This window comes from Diuraphis noxia, unplaced genomic scaffold (assembly GCF_037042655.1).
Source record: "Diuraphis noxia isolate RWA-SAM2 unplaced genomic scaffold, SU_Dnox_SAM2 contig0001, whole genome shotgun sequence".
In the NCBI taxonomy this organism is placed as follows: Eukaryota; Metazoa; Arthropoda; class Insecta; order Hemiptera; family Aphididae; genus Diuraphis; species Diuraphis noxia.
Window position 1 is genome coordinate 81,257,810 of NW_028301711.1, and position 13,502 is coordinate 81,271,311.

The 13,502-nt window shown below is 28.7% G+C and overlaps 1 pseudogene across 1 annotated transcript; it reads right to left on the reverse strand.

The window, feature by feature from the left end:
- Nucleotides 1-5,118, reverse strand: LOC107171134 (uncharacterized; annotated as a pseudogene). Its single transcript, XR_016189743.1, has 10 exons — nucleotides 4,316-5,118; nucleotides 4,108-4,242; nucleotides 3,834-4,041; nucleotides 3,556-3,753; nucleotides 3,283-3,479; nucleotides 3,051-3,190; nucleotides 1,104-1,337; nucleotides 650-748; nucleotides 452-514; nucleotides 1-369 (listed from the first exon to the last, which is right to left on the reverse strand). The product of XR_016189743.1 is annotated as an uncharacterized LOC107171134 (transcript).
- Nucleotides 5,119-13,502: the final 8,384 nt, after the last annotated feature.

A 13,502-nucleotide genomic window follows, 5' to 3' on the forward strand; every position in this document is an offset into this window, starting at 1 on the left:
ATTTTTAACAATTTATTTTATTTATTCAATTTTATATTAATATATGACTTTTTGAATGTTACCAAATTTTTATAGTACCTGTAAAGTGAGAATTACACAAAGGACAATTCTCTCGTTCTAACCTTGGCACACAATCGACACACAGAACTCTATGCCCACACGGTATAAGTGCATGTGTTCTCACACCATCTCTACACACAACACATAGATCCTCTTCATTTCTACGAGGAAACATGGTTGCAATATTTTGAGGAACAGGTGCATATGGTATTTCTTGTTCTTCATCATTGCCATATTGCTCCTCCCAAATTGCCAAGGCCAAATCCTCAGGTACAAAGAAATCTGCCTCATTATATTCTTCTTCTGGATCTAATAACCAGGTAATGATGAGATATTATATTAAATTAAATATAAAAAAATAATAATATGTAGGAAGTAAGAAGATAATTACTCAGTATATTATTGACAGCTTGATTTTCAACCTCTGCTGGAACTTCTTGTTCAGGATCATTTACTGGAATATCAAATAATATGTTATATATAAACTATGGTAAGAAAAATACCTAGATCATTGTCAATGACATAAGTTAAGTTTACATTTTTACATTTTAGGAAGGTAGTATAAGTGGAAGATTAAGTTATAACTTACTTTCTGGATTATCAACAACATTATTATTCAATTGAAGATCTTCAACGACCTCAACTACAGGTGCATTAATCACATTAATATCAGCCTCTTCTTCAGAATCTATAGATAAGTTAAAGACCAAAGCTATTTATATGTAGATAAAATACTTTAAGTTATTATAATGTATATAATATTAGTTATTAATGTCTATTTATTAATATTAATTAATATTATTCATGGATAAAATAGGTACCTACATTTTAGTTTTTTTAAAGTTTTAATCTCAACAAGAATAATAATTTAAATTTGAAACATATATAATTATTTCATAAAGCAATAATTTTATATCATTTTGTGAGGACCATAATGGTCCTTAATAAAATACTAAGAAATCATGTAAAATGTACATGCTATATGATATTTAAATATAGCTACTTGGATAATTGATTTTACTCTATATTATACTATAGTGTACCTTCACTTTCATCTTGCCAATTCAACTCTCTTGTTAAGTAACCATCCACACAGTGTGAGCACTGTATCAAGAACTCTTTAATTGTAATTGCTCCTGTGGTAAGTAGAACTGTTGCATGTTTAATACGTAGACTATTTAATATGAATTTAATTTTTGTGTTGCGTGTTGTAGCCATTCCTGTTGCCAATTGATTCACCACAATATGTTGCTTCATTGATAAGTTTTTCAAGTGTTCTAGGTAGGTAAAATCAACATTTAATTTTAATTATTTATTTCCGTGGAACATTAATTTTAATTTTATAATATTCATTAACCTATATTTACACACATATATGGTTTTAATCATTTTCTTATAATAGCAAATAGCAATTACAATTTATAAGGTGTTGGATTATATGCTCTTTAATCCTTCTAAATATTATGCACAAATATATAGTTACTAAATTATTAATTAAAGCAACATTCATTTTAACACAAATTCTATACAATAAGTGACTAGGTACCTACTATTAATTACCGGTATTTTTTTTTTATATGTACCGATTGTAAATTTGGGTAGATACTATAAAAAATTGAATACATTTTATTTATGTTTAAATTTATGATTAATTTATTATTAAAAAAAAAAAAAAAACTATTTAGTTTCAATATTTATGTTTTATCAATTATATTTATTCAGTTATATCTTAAGAATTACAAATCCTTCCTAATTTTGTTAAAAAAGGCATAAAATGCTAAATATCAATATATGCATTAAAGATGTATATGCCTATTGCACTATCTCGATTTAAAATAAAAAAAAAACAGAAATAGTAGCAGTGGCGCAACTAGCATCTATGGGCCTTGATGTCAAAGTAAATCTGGGGCCCTATAATAACTTATATATTACTTATTTGTAGTCATTTTTTTTTTTTTTAATGCTGACACAATTTGTATTTATTTTGAGTGAAATAATACTGTTGACATGATTTATGGTTATATTTTAATAGTAATTTACCTACTATTAGTAAATAATAATAGCATAATTACAAAATTTTTTGAAAAAGAATTAAAAAAAAAAATTTTAAATTTTAAATATAATTATTTAACTAAGTTAAATTTTCTTGCTTTAGTTTCAGCAAATAGGATTTTGTCCATATCTAGGATATTAGCTTGTTCTTTTTGGATGTTTGACAAAGCAATATTTGACAAACGATTTTGACCCATTGAATTTCTTAGATAATTCTTAATTAATTTAATCTTCGAAAATATATGTTCCACTAATGCAACTGTGACTGGTAAAGTGAGATATATAATACAAGGACTTAATACTTCACAATATGTGGTACAAAAATTCAGTTTGTTGAGTATTTAATGCTATTTTTACGTAATATTATCTACATAAATAATATATTGCGGACTGCATGGTCTGCAGTTCTGCACGTACCTATTAATTATTGATTATTACTATTTTATTGGCATCACAACTACTAACTGTGTTAAACATTTTAAATGATCTCAGATTTGATTTAATTCTTTAGAATTAAAAATATCCTTCCAGGTTACACCTATAATGGGCCCCCCTTGAGTCTTGGGGTTGGGGCCCCGTTGCTAGGCATCGCCATCTGCCCCGGTTGTTGCGCCAGTGAATAGTAGGTAAAAAAGTTTTAAAAAGTAAAAATAAATAAAATTCTATGATTTAAGTAATTATTTTCTTTAGATTTTTTCTTTTTATAGCTAAAATAACTAATACCTAAATACATATTATAATTATACAACTATTTCTGTGTCACTATATAGAAATACATGATTCTAAGATTTAATTGTTAATAACAAAAGCTAATTATTGTTAATTATAAACATTTTATTTGTTTTCAGCTTCTCCCCGAAGAAGAAATATACAATTTTTATTTTTTATCCACATTTTACTATTTTTTTTAATTTGAAAAATTAGTAAAAAAAACTTACCCAACATTCTCCACAAATTTGGGTGTGTCACCCGAAAAGTCTGTTTAAGACTGGAATGAAAACTTTCAATATTGTTATTGGTGCGCCGTGGTTGATTGAATACTGAAAAGCACTCTGGACCTTTTCGAGTGAGCCAAAAACTGTAGAAATTAAAAACTATTAGATTGTTTTGAGAATTTATTTTTCCAATCAATAATATATAATTTAACTCAATAGCTTATATACAATTTACCTATTAAAATATGTAAAAAATCTTGGCATCAAAACATTATTATTTTGGGCATGGATTTTAATCTCTTGAAATCCCTCCTCAATTTGATGATGAGGCAATAGTGCTAACACTGCGCACATTCTTAGACACATTTTTGCTTCTCTCTCTTGCTGTACATAATTTGAGTAGCCCATTTTTTAAATATTTTTCTGCAAACTCTAAAATAAATAACTTTAATAATATATACAATGTGAAGACTTAAATATAACAACTGATACAAAAATAATTTCAAACCTGTACAAAATGGAACCAGCAAGAATATACCATTGCTTCTGGATATATGTCGGAGAATACGTTGCGTAGTGCAGTCTCAAAGTCAATCATAATAGACAATGGTCTGACTTCAGGAAATTTTGAATGGAATCTTTCCAACACTTTCCTGTATGAAGCTTCAATCTTAACTTCCATTAAAACAAAGCATACAGGTATAGACTAAACAAAGCATGTATGTATATGGATTTATTCGTATAATTAATTGGAATGATTGGTAATTAATAGTTATAATATTTTACATGATTTTGCAGGATCAAATGTAACATAAAGAGTTGTCTACAATGGGGAATTGATGGAACTACTTTGAAAGTAGCGTCAGCGTGTAGTTCTGTGGCACCCTGATTAACTACAGAACTAATAATTTCTTGGCACGCAAACATGACACTATACTTTCCGTTACTATCCACTATCCATTCTTGGTAGAATGTCGAATTATTACATTGATACCTATAAATGAGGTACTTAAATTACAACAATTAGTAATTTTAAATTGTATTAACTATATAATCGTACCTGTTAGCATTTAAATCTAAATATTCGCCCAGCTCCCGTAGTGTGGATGGTAATCTTGGACCAACACTTCTTCTGGCCTGCCGCATGTAAGACTCTGCTGTTGGCCAACTATAATTTAAAGCAGCTTCCTGGTTTCTATCAAATTTGCATTTCACAAAAATATTATTTATATTTAAGAATTTTAAAGTGCATTATAAGTTATCCTTACCTAACTGATTCCTCATCGTATATAACTTTTAGAGCTTTAGTCTCTGTCTTTGACCTTTCAATTAAAGTTGTCCTAAAACGTTTTATAAGTTGTTGCTTATTAAATGTTGGACCATAAGCTAAATGTGTGTGAACTTTATTTGGTATGATGGTGCCGTTTTCCAGTTGGATTAGTGTCCCTTTACAGTATACATTAGGTGTTGCACAGACATAGTAACTGTAATACCGTTTTACATGTATTTCTATAATTTTTTAATAATAAAAAATTGAGTGTGACTTACTGTTTACCACCAATGGTTTTATTGATTTTATAGTAGAATCCGTCGTGTTCCATTTTTAAAAAAAAAGTAAGCAAACAATGGTAAAATAATTTTTACGGGATAAAAATATTTAAAAAAACTGATCAAATAAAATAGGACTGTTTTAATGACCAAATAACACGTACAATGATGCAGAGACAAATGACAATAAATCGAGAATTAGGTTATAACACATTCGTAAATATTCCACATTTATCAAATAAAAAAATAACAATGAGCTAAAAATAAATATGGTTTTTATTTTTAGTGAGTCATAATTGACTCCAGGATAAATAATGCCTATTTTTTTTACGCATTGGCAATTGCTATAATATATTGATATCTTTTCGGCTAAAATATCCAAGATTTTACGTGCCGCCATATTATAATTACCATTACTATTAAAATAACCGCATAAGTAGGTAATTTAATACAATATGTGCGTTGAATTGTTAGTCGACATTCAGCACATAAATATTTTTATAACAACATATATATATTTATATATGGTATAGGTTTTTGTTAACCCTAACAGCGATTGAAAGACAAAATAAATATAATATATTTTTCAACTTCATTGTTTTCATATTGACTATTTAGTTTTAACAATATACGTCATGCAATGTAACAGAAATATCTGACAAACGAAATAACTTATGTTCTGATCAATATTTATAATATTTTTGTTTTTATATCATACGTATAGCCGTATAGGTATAACATAAAAATATAACATCTTTTCGTTCTATTTTCAGTATTAAAAATTGAAAAAATCGTCCTATGGGCTATGACACGTGCAGACTGCAGCTTCAATAAATTATTGATAAAAATAAAATCGGGTAAGTGGATGTCGCTCTGCTGTACAGTAGGTTACAATAATATCATTGTATAAGAAAAACGATTCTGAGCGGAGACGGTATGTCAGTCTGGGTAAAAGAACATAAATATTACATTTCGTCCAAATTTGAATTTAAAATGTCTGTAAAAAAAAACTGTGTTTATGTATTTTTTAGATTTTTTGGTTACAGTATGAACTATTTATGAGGATCTTTGTTTTAAATTTTCAATCCTTAGTTATAATAACTGAATATTTTATATTTTTTTAATTACAGTGATTGATAATTTTCGATATTTTGAAAAATTTTGTCAAAATTTTCACATTTACATATAATATATACAACATACATAGGTATATAGATCTAAATAATAATTTCATTACATAGGTACCTACTTATTTTGATAAATATATTAAGATATTAACATATTTTTTGGTGATATAAAATTATATATAATCGTAAAAAGGTAGGTGGAGTAATTAAAAACATTTTAGAAGTGAAGAAAAGGGTTGAAGTTTGAATTTCCGAAGATGCTCACTCAGAGTCTTTTATTATATTCCCGGGCCTAATAATGGATGTTTTTATCTAAAATGTTCCATACAACAACACATCATTAATTAGTTTATTTTAAATTATTTAGTTTTAGTTATGTGTTCATAATAAAATAACCAATAGTTTATATAACCATACGAGTATCTATAGGTAAACCTCGTCACTGATTAGTGCAAATGTGTACCTAATGTATTATCGATATGAATATTAAAATTTCTTTATATTAGACATTATAAATATTATGTTAATATACTTTACAAATTATATTTCTATAATATATAGAATATAGATTTTCTATTTCTAAAACACTAATTCAACACTCACAACTTTAGGGAATGGGTCCCTAAACACATTGGCTATTAACGAAACATTAAGTAATAGGGATAATACATTTAAATCACAACAAATTCAGTAGATACCAATATAGTAGTATATCCACCTGTATATATTAAATCGTGTCACAGTTAATAACTATTTTTTTAATCTTTAATATTTTTAAAACATTTAGTTTTGTAGGTATACCTACCAACCTATCTGCCTACAACATTTTGAAAGACTTGTTTTGTTTTTAGACATTTTAATATTTACATACTAAGAGACAAAAGCTAATAAAATCATATAATTATTATGTATTACTATAATAGTATATAATTTTTAATACTAAATTATAAACGGTTTTCAGCTCTTTTTAAAAGAGTAAATTCATATGCATGGATTTCGTGTGGCATGTATTTATAACTACAGTTTAAAAATAATTACCATTAGTTTTACAACTTGGGTATACAACTTGGAGATCTAGAAAACTTTATTTTCGTGATATTGTGTTATTAAAATGTGTTAATGTAGATATTATACTAATGTAAGTTGATCCAATGTGTGAATGTAAGTACCTATGTAAGTTTTTACATGGTAAAAAAAACTCATGTTAGCTCCTATACATTAACCACGTTAATCTGTGATAATTGGAATGTATAGTTAGGGTATGTATAGTAGTTTGGGCCCCCACACGAACATGTTCAGTGGGGCACATTATTTTCTTGAAGAATCAATAAAAATAGTCTATAGAAGGGATGGGCAACTGGCGGCCCACGTACCTCTTTTTTCAGGCCTACGCTACATTTTCAAATTAATTTTTAAAAATATAAAATGTTGACATAGTTAACATAAGCTAATAGATTATCACTTTAAGTGATTCACTTATCAGCAGGGGCGTCATTGGGTATACATATCGCAGGGTATACATTGGCGGCCCTATTTTTCCCCTTATCATATTATTGGTCTGCAGCCTCAATTTTATGCTGGCGTCAATGTATCAGTTAAATTGAATTGAATATGATATAAAAATATTTTATAGACGACACTGTATAATCTACTAGTCTAGATTACATAATGGCATATCGAATAAAAAAAAAGTAGCTTGCTGATTACTAATTAAATCTAAATGAAGAACAAGTTCTAGTGGGAGCATAGGGTTCTATTTTTATTATAATAGGCATTTTGCAGATTTATTTTTTAACCTTAGTAATGTTAGAAATAACTCCAAAATGGCTACATTTAAATTTTTATTATTATAACTGTGGTCTGGTGGTGGAAAAATGAGGCCTCATAACAAATTTGGCGGCCCTATATTAAAACTGAAATGGCGCCTCTGCCCCGTTTCGCAGTGGGAAGACTTACTGCTGCTGGCTTCATAGACCAGGGTTCGACACGCTCATTCGGTGAAAAAGTTTTTCAATAAAAAAAAAAATTGTACATTACAATTGTGTACCCTCTTCTTCTTCTACATACGTAAAAGACACCCGTCTTCTCAAGCGTAAACCAAGCAGTCATATCACCGGTCATCATTGATTTGGATGATAAAAGAAAGACCTCAACGTCTTCCCCCGATGCGTTAATTTTTTTTTATTTTTACCCATCAACCATTAGGCTTAACATTTGCATATAGAGTAATACAACATATAATACAGTAAAACCTCCTTATAACGGAATCGCTCGGTACCAACTGATATTTCCGTTGTAAAAGAATTTCCTTTTTAGGAGACTAAAATATACGAGATATAGATTATTTAGGACTATTGTTATTTTCCGTTTAAGGAGGTTTTACTGCACTACTACTACTACTAGGTCAATATAAGTATATTAATATTATATAGGTACATTATATTATATTTTTTGGATATTATATACAATTTAAATGTAATAAAAGTAGAAATTACCTTTATTACAAATTGTCTAACAGTAGGACTGAAGATCCTGAATGGTAGTGAATACTGAATATTATATAACTGTATATTATCATAAAATTAAGTTGTAATTTGAACCAATACTAGGATTTCAATACTAAATTGTATTAGAAATTACTACATTAATTTATAAATATTTTCAGTTATTACACATGTGCTACTCCTAATGTATAGGCACAGCAATATTATTAGCAGCATTATTATGTTAGAGAATGGTACAGTTGTAACAAAAAAGCAATATACCAACGTAGGGGTAAGCATACAAAGGAGATGACGAATCTATTTGGAAAACTCCCGACTGTTAATTACTGTTATGTATCACTTGATAAATTACAAATTACAATACAACTATTTTATACCTACTTAAATAAGTATTACAAACAATGTTTTTTTTCTTTCAATTTAAACATTTGTAGTGTACCTACCTATCTATAATTTATGATTTTTATGATTTATTACAGTTTACTGATCTTTTTATGTTTAATTACAGTTTACTGATCTTTTTATGATTTATTACAGTTTACTGATCTTTTTATGAAAAAAGTTATTTTACTGATCTTTTTATGATTTATTACAGTTTACTGATCTTTTTATGTTTAATTACATTTTACTGATCTTTTTATGATTTATTTCATTTTGTGTTCTATTTCTGATAAAGCGAGCGTTTCTGATAGTTTACATTTTGTGATGATTTTCTGATGAAAATCAATCTTGTGATCTTTTACTGATATTTTTATGTTTTATTACAGTTTATTGTTCTTTTTATGTTTAATTACATTTTACTGATCTTTTACTGATATTTTTATGTTTAATCACAGTTTACTGATATTTTTATGTTTAATCAATTTTACTGATCTTTTTATGTTTAATTACCGTTTACTGATATTTTTATGAAAAAAGTTATTTTACTGATCTTTTTATGATTTATTACAGTTTACTGATCTTTTTATGTTTAATTACATTTTACTGATCTTTTACTGATATTTTTAGCAAAAGTCTCCTCAAGTGCCCCACTTACTACTTAATCCATTGTACCGTACAAAAATTTTATCTCGACGGTTGATTTGAACTCTAAATGTATATTTACAGAATAATTATTGTACGATATTCGCATAGTAAAAATTATAATCTGTTATAGATTTTATTTATTTATTATATATACGTACTAATAGCTATGCCCACACAGCGTGGTGTATGTGGCCAACCCCGAATTAATAGTGTAGTAAAGATCAAAGCATACACAACAAACAGCCAAAAATTCATTTATATATGTTGTAATATTCAATAATGAACACAATGCTGAATGATTTTATTGTTCATACAAAATATTAGCTTTATTGAAATATATATATTATTTATTTATTTAGATAACAATATTTTCTTTTATTTATCAATTGTATCACTTAATTGTGATTTAACATTTAAAAATACATCTAACAAGGAAACGACAAGTAATAGAATATTGAATAAACTGACTCACGATTTCCTTTTGGTGCTATTGACTGATTGAGTACTGAAATTGATAATGTTTGGATCCGGTAATGATTGAACACGTGTATGGAATTCAACCAACAATTGATTGGGTTCCAGCAGCAATGCGTTGGTAACTTCTTCCAGTGGCGGCGGCAACAATGAGTTGTCGGCGGCGCGAACAACGATTGTGGCGATGGCAACTATGATATTGATGACGGTGCGTATCAAACTGTGAGTTGTGACTGCGGCACTAAGATGTCAACGGTGCGTATTATAACTGTGGCGGCAACGAAATGTCGACGGCGCGAGCAACAATAACGGCGGCGGCAATAATAATGATATTGACGACGCGAACAATGATTACGGCGGCGGCACTGATATGTCGACGGTGCGTACTATAACAGCGGCGGCGGCGGCAACGAGATATTTGCTGTCTAGTTTGACCTGGTTGATACCACGTCCTAGGCCAGTATATATCTAATGAATGAAAGAAAAAACGCGGCGCGACACGAAGGTATATACTGTCTAGTGTGACCTGGTTGGTACCATGTCCTAGGCCAGTATAGGTATTCGTTCTACGAAGATCGAATTATATCGGATAGGGCTCGGATTGTGTATATATGCTGTCTAGTTTGACCTGGTTGGTACCACGTCCTAGGCCAGCATATATAGTGCTCGGATTGTGTATATATGCTGTCTAGTTTGACCTGGTTGGTACCACGTCCTAGGCCAGCATATATAGTGCTCGGATTGTGTATAGCCCGGTGTCTTGCCTATACTTATGTATGTCAGTGTGAGCGCGTGGCGGTTAGTTTGACTGGTTACATCGATCAGGTTTGGTGGTTTTTGGATGATATACATTCCTTTGATGGTGGGCGGTGATGTGTAACCGATGTAGTTATTGTCCCTTTATCCTTTACTCCTGATGGTAAAAGACTTTTGAACGTATTTGCTTCTAAAAGTTGCAGTGAATGACGTAGTCGTAGAGTGCACGCTCCGTCGCGCACTCTGTGCGGCGTAGGTGCGATCAACAACATTTCATTGTTTTGCATGTTTTCTCAACGTACGTATGATTTTGGTGATGCGAGTCGTACGTTATAGGTAATTTGCCTTGACTATAATGTTTTACGCGAAGGATTGTTCAGTTATTGAAGTGCAAAATGATAGAAAACGCGTAAATTGTACCTCGCTGATAACTGTTTAGATGGTACTGGCCTCGTCCACCGGATGGCGTGCCTGGTACCTATTCTGTCTCGTTACAATGTATATATAGATTTAGTTATACAATAAAATATTTAAATAAACCATTAACTACAACAAATAATACTCTATAGCGTGTATATATATAGAGGAGAGCCACCTAATTTGAACCATTTATGACATTTTGTAGTTTTTCTGCTAATTTTTTTGTTAGATTTTCATGAAACTGTATTACAATTTACAAATATACCTAGACTTTTAAGCTACAATTTCACAGATCATTTCTTTAAAATGTATAATGTTTACTCTGAAATATTATAACTTAAGAAAAATGTTTTAAGTGGTCCAATACAAGCAACCGGTATCTTAAAATAGACTACATGTACCTTTTATAAAAACAATCAAAATAATAACTTCATTCAAATTTATTAAAATTTTTTTTTCTGTCAACAAACCAACAGAAACATTACTGTAAATAAATTAATATCACATCATTATTAATTAAATACTGTTAACAAATTAAAAGTCCAAACTTAACTTATTTTAAAATATAACATTTTATAAAAAAAAAAAAACAATCAAATAAAAGAGTAGGTACTAATTTACCAAAGTTATCAAAATTTGTAATCAATACTAACAGGCCTTGCTTAAAACAAATTTATAAGAAAATAAAAATGCACTTAATTGTTGAACTTAACATTTTTTCCGATACAAAACATAACATCACGTCATCACCTATATAAAAGACCAATCAAACATGAATTAATATCACAATATTATTAATTAAATATTGTTAGAAAATTAAAAGTCCAAACTTAACTTATTTAAAATATAATCATTGGTGGCATATAGAAACCAGATAGCAAACAGTGTTAGTATTAACTCCTCTTTCTCCACTTGTTTACATTTTAAAGAGATCACTTTTTGAATTTTTTTTTTACAGTAGTAAAACCTGATTCATCATTATTATAAATTATTCTTTCATTTATTTTATTTTCATTTTTCTTTTCTTTATTAAAATTATGAACCAGTGAAAATTTTTCAGCTATGTCAAAAGCTTATTTCCTTTTATCAATCATTGTAAAACCAACCTAAATATAAAAATAAAATATTTCAATATTTGAACAATATTTAATTCATTCAATACATAGAGTAAATCAACATAAATGAAAACATACAAAAATTATTTTAAAAATCATATACATTATACAATATTATATTTAAAAAAATTACAAATGAGTTAGAATGGTCAATTTCCTATTCTTCATTTTTTTTTTCAGACATTAAACTCCTATTTAAAAATTTGATAGCTGTAAATATTTTAAACCTTGTAAACAAATTAATTAAAAACAAAGGTAAAATGAACGCAATGTACATGAAGTGCGGACAAGTCACAATTTATTCGCAAATGATTAAATGGTTAATGAGTAATGTCATCGTAACCTAACGCGCCGTGTGGCGTAGACGGTTTGTTTACGAATTACTTGTTTACAAAAAAACCATTAAATTTTTTAATGGTTTTTTTGTAGAACATTATGACCGTATGCAAAGAAAAAGGGAAATAAATATTTTTTTCTTACGTGGCAACACTGAGCGACTTAAGCTTGTTATCAGCCAAAACTGAGAGTGTCCATTCTGCTTTCATCTATTCTGTGATCATAGTTCGTGCACAGAAATAATAAATTTATCTATACACCTTGATAACAAACAACTGATAACCATATTACCACTCGGTATCTAAAAATTTAAATATCGATATTTGAACGATATGTCGTGTAAAACTATCGATGGAGTTATAAGTATCGAAGTCTTATATCGATGTAAAAATATCGATTTATCGTTATATGAATATCGATAGTATCGATATATTGATATATCGTTGCCATCCCTAATTCCTAACCTATCATATAGAATTCAATGGTGCACCCACGGCTATAGATACCATGGTTGCGGGACGACTCGTGATAAGACGTCCAAGAAAAATTCTTCTGCCTTTCTAATACCATCTAGCGCTATCTAGTTTTGTAGTTCAAAAATATTATTATATACAATGTTAGGTTAGGTTTAACTGTAAAAAAATAAATATCAAATATGACCTATAATTATTGTATTAATTAATAATTATAAAAGTTTTTAAATTAACTGACAGGTTTTGATTTTAAAATGCAATAGTATTTAAACAATAAAATTAAATCATATATTATGAAAATTTATGAAAATTTATGTAATCATTAATTTAGAGATTTTTTTACATTTATTTTGTTTTTTATTTTGCTGGTTTGTTGTATATGTGAACTGTCTCATTCTCATGACTATATACATATTAAAGATATTAGTAAGCACATCACTCCTGTGTTCACTACATGGAAACGTGAGCTTTATGTTTTTATTAAAGAATTCTTCACATGTATCTTCAAATACATTTGGTGACTCCGCATGTTTTTCAAAGCACATTTCAATTAGTTTTGCTATCGTATACAGGTTTTTATTTGGATGTGTCAAAAATCCTCTGTCTTCAAATTTACAAGATCTGCTTCTGGGACAACAACTTGACCATACTCAGGTTTTAAGCTATTTAAGCATAT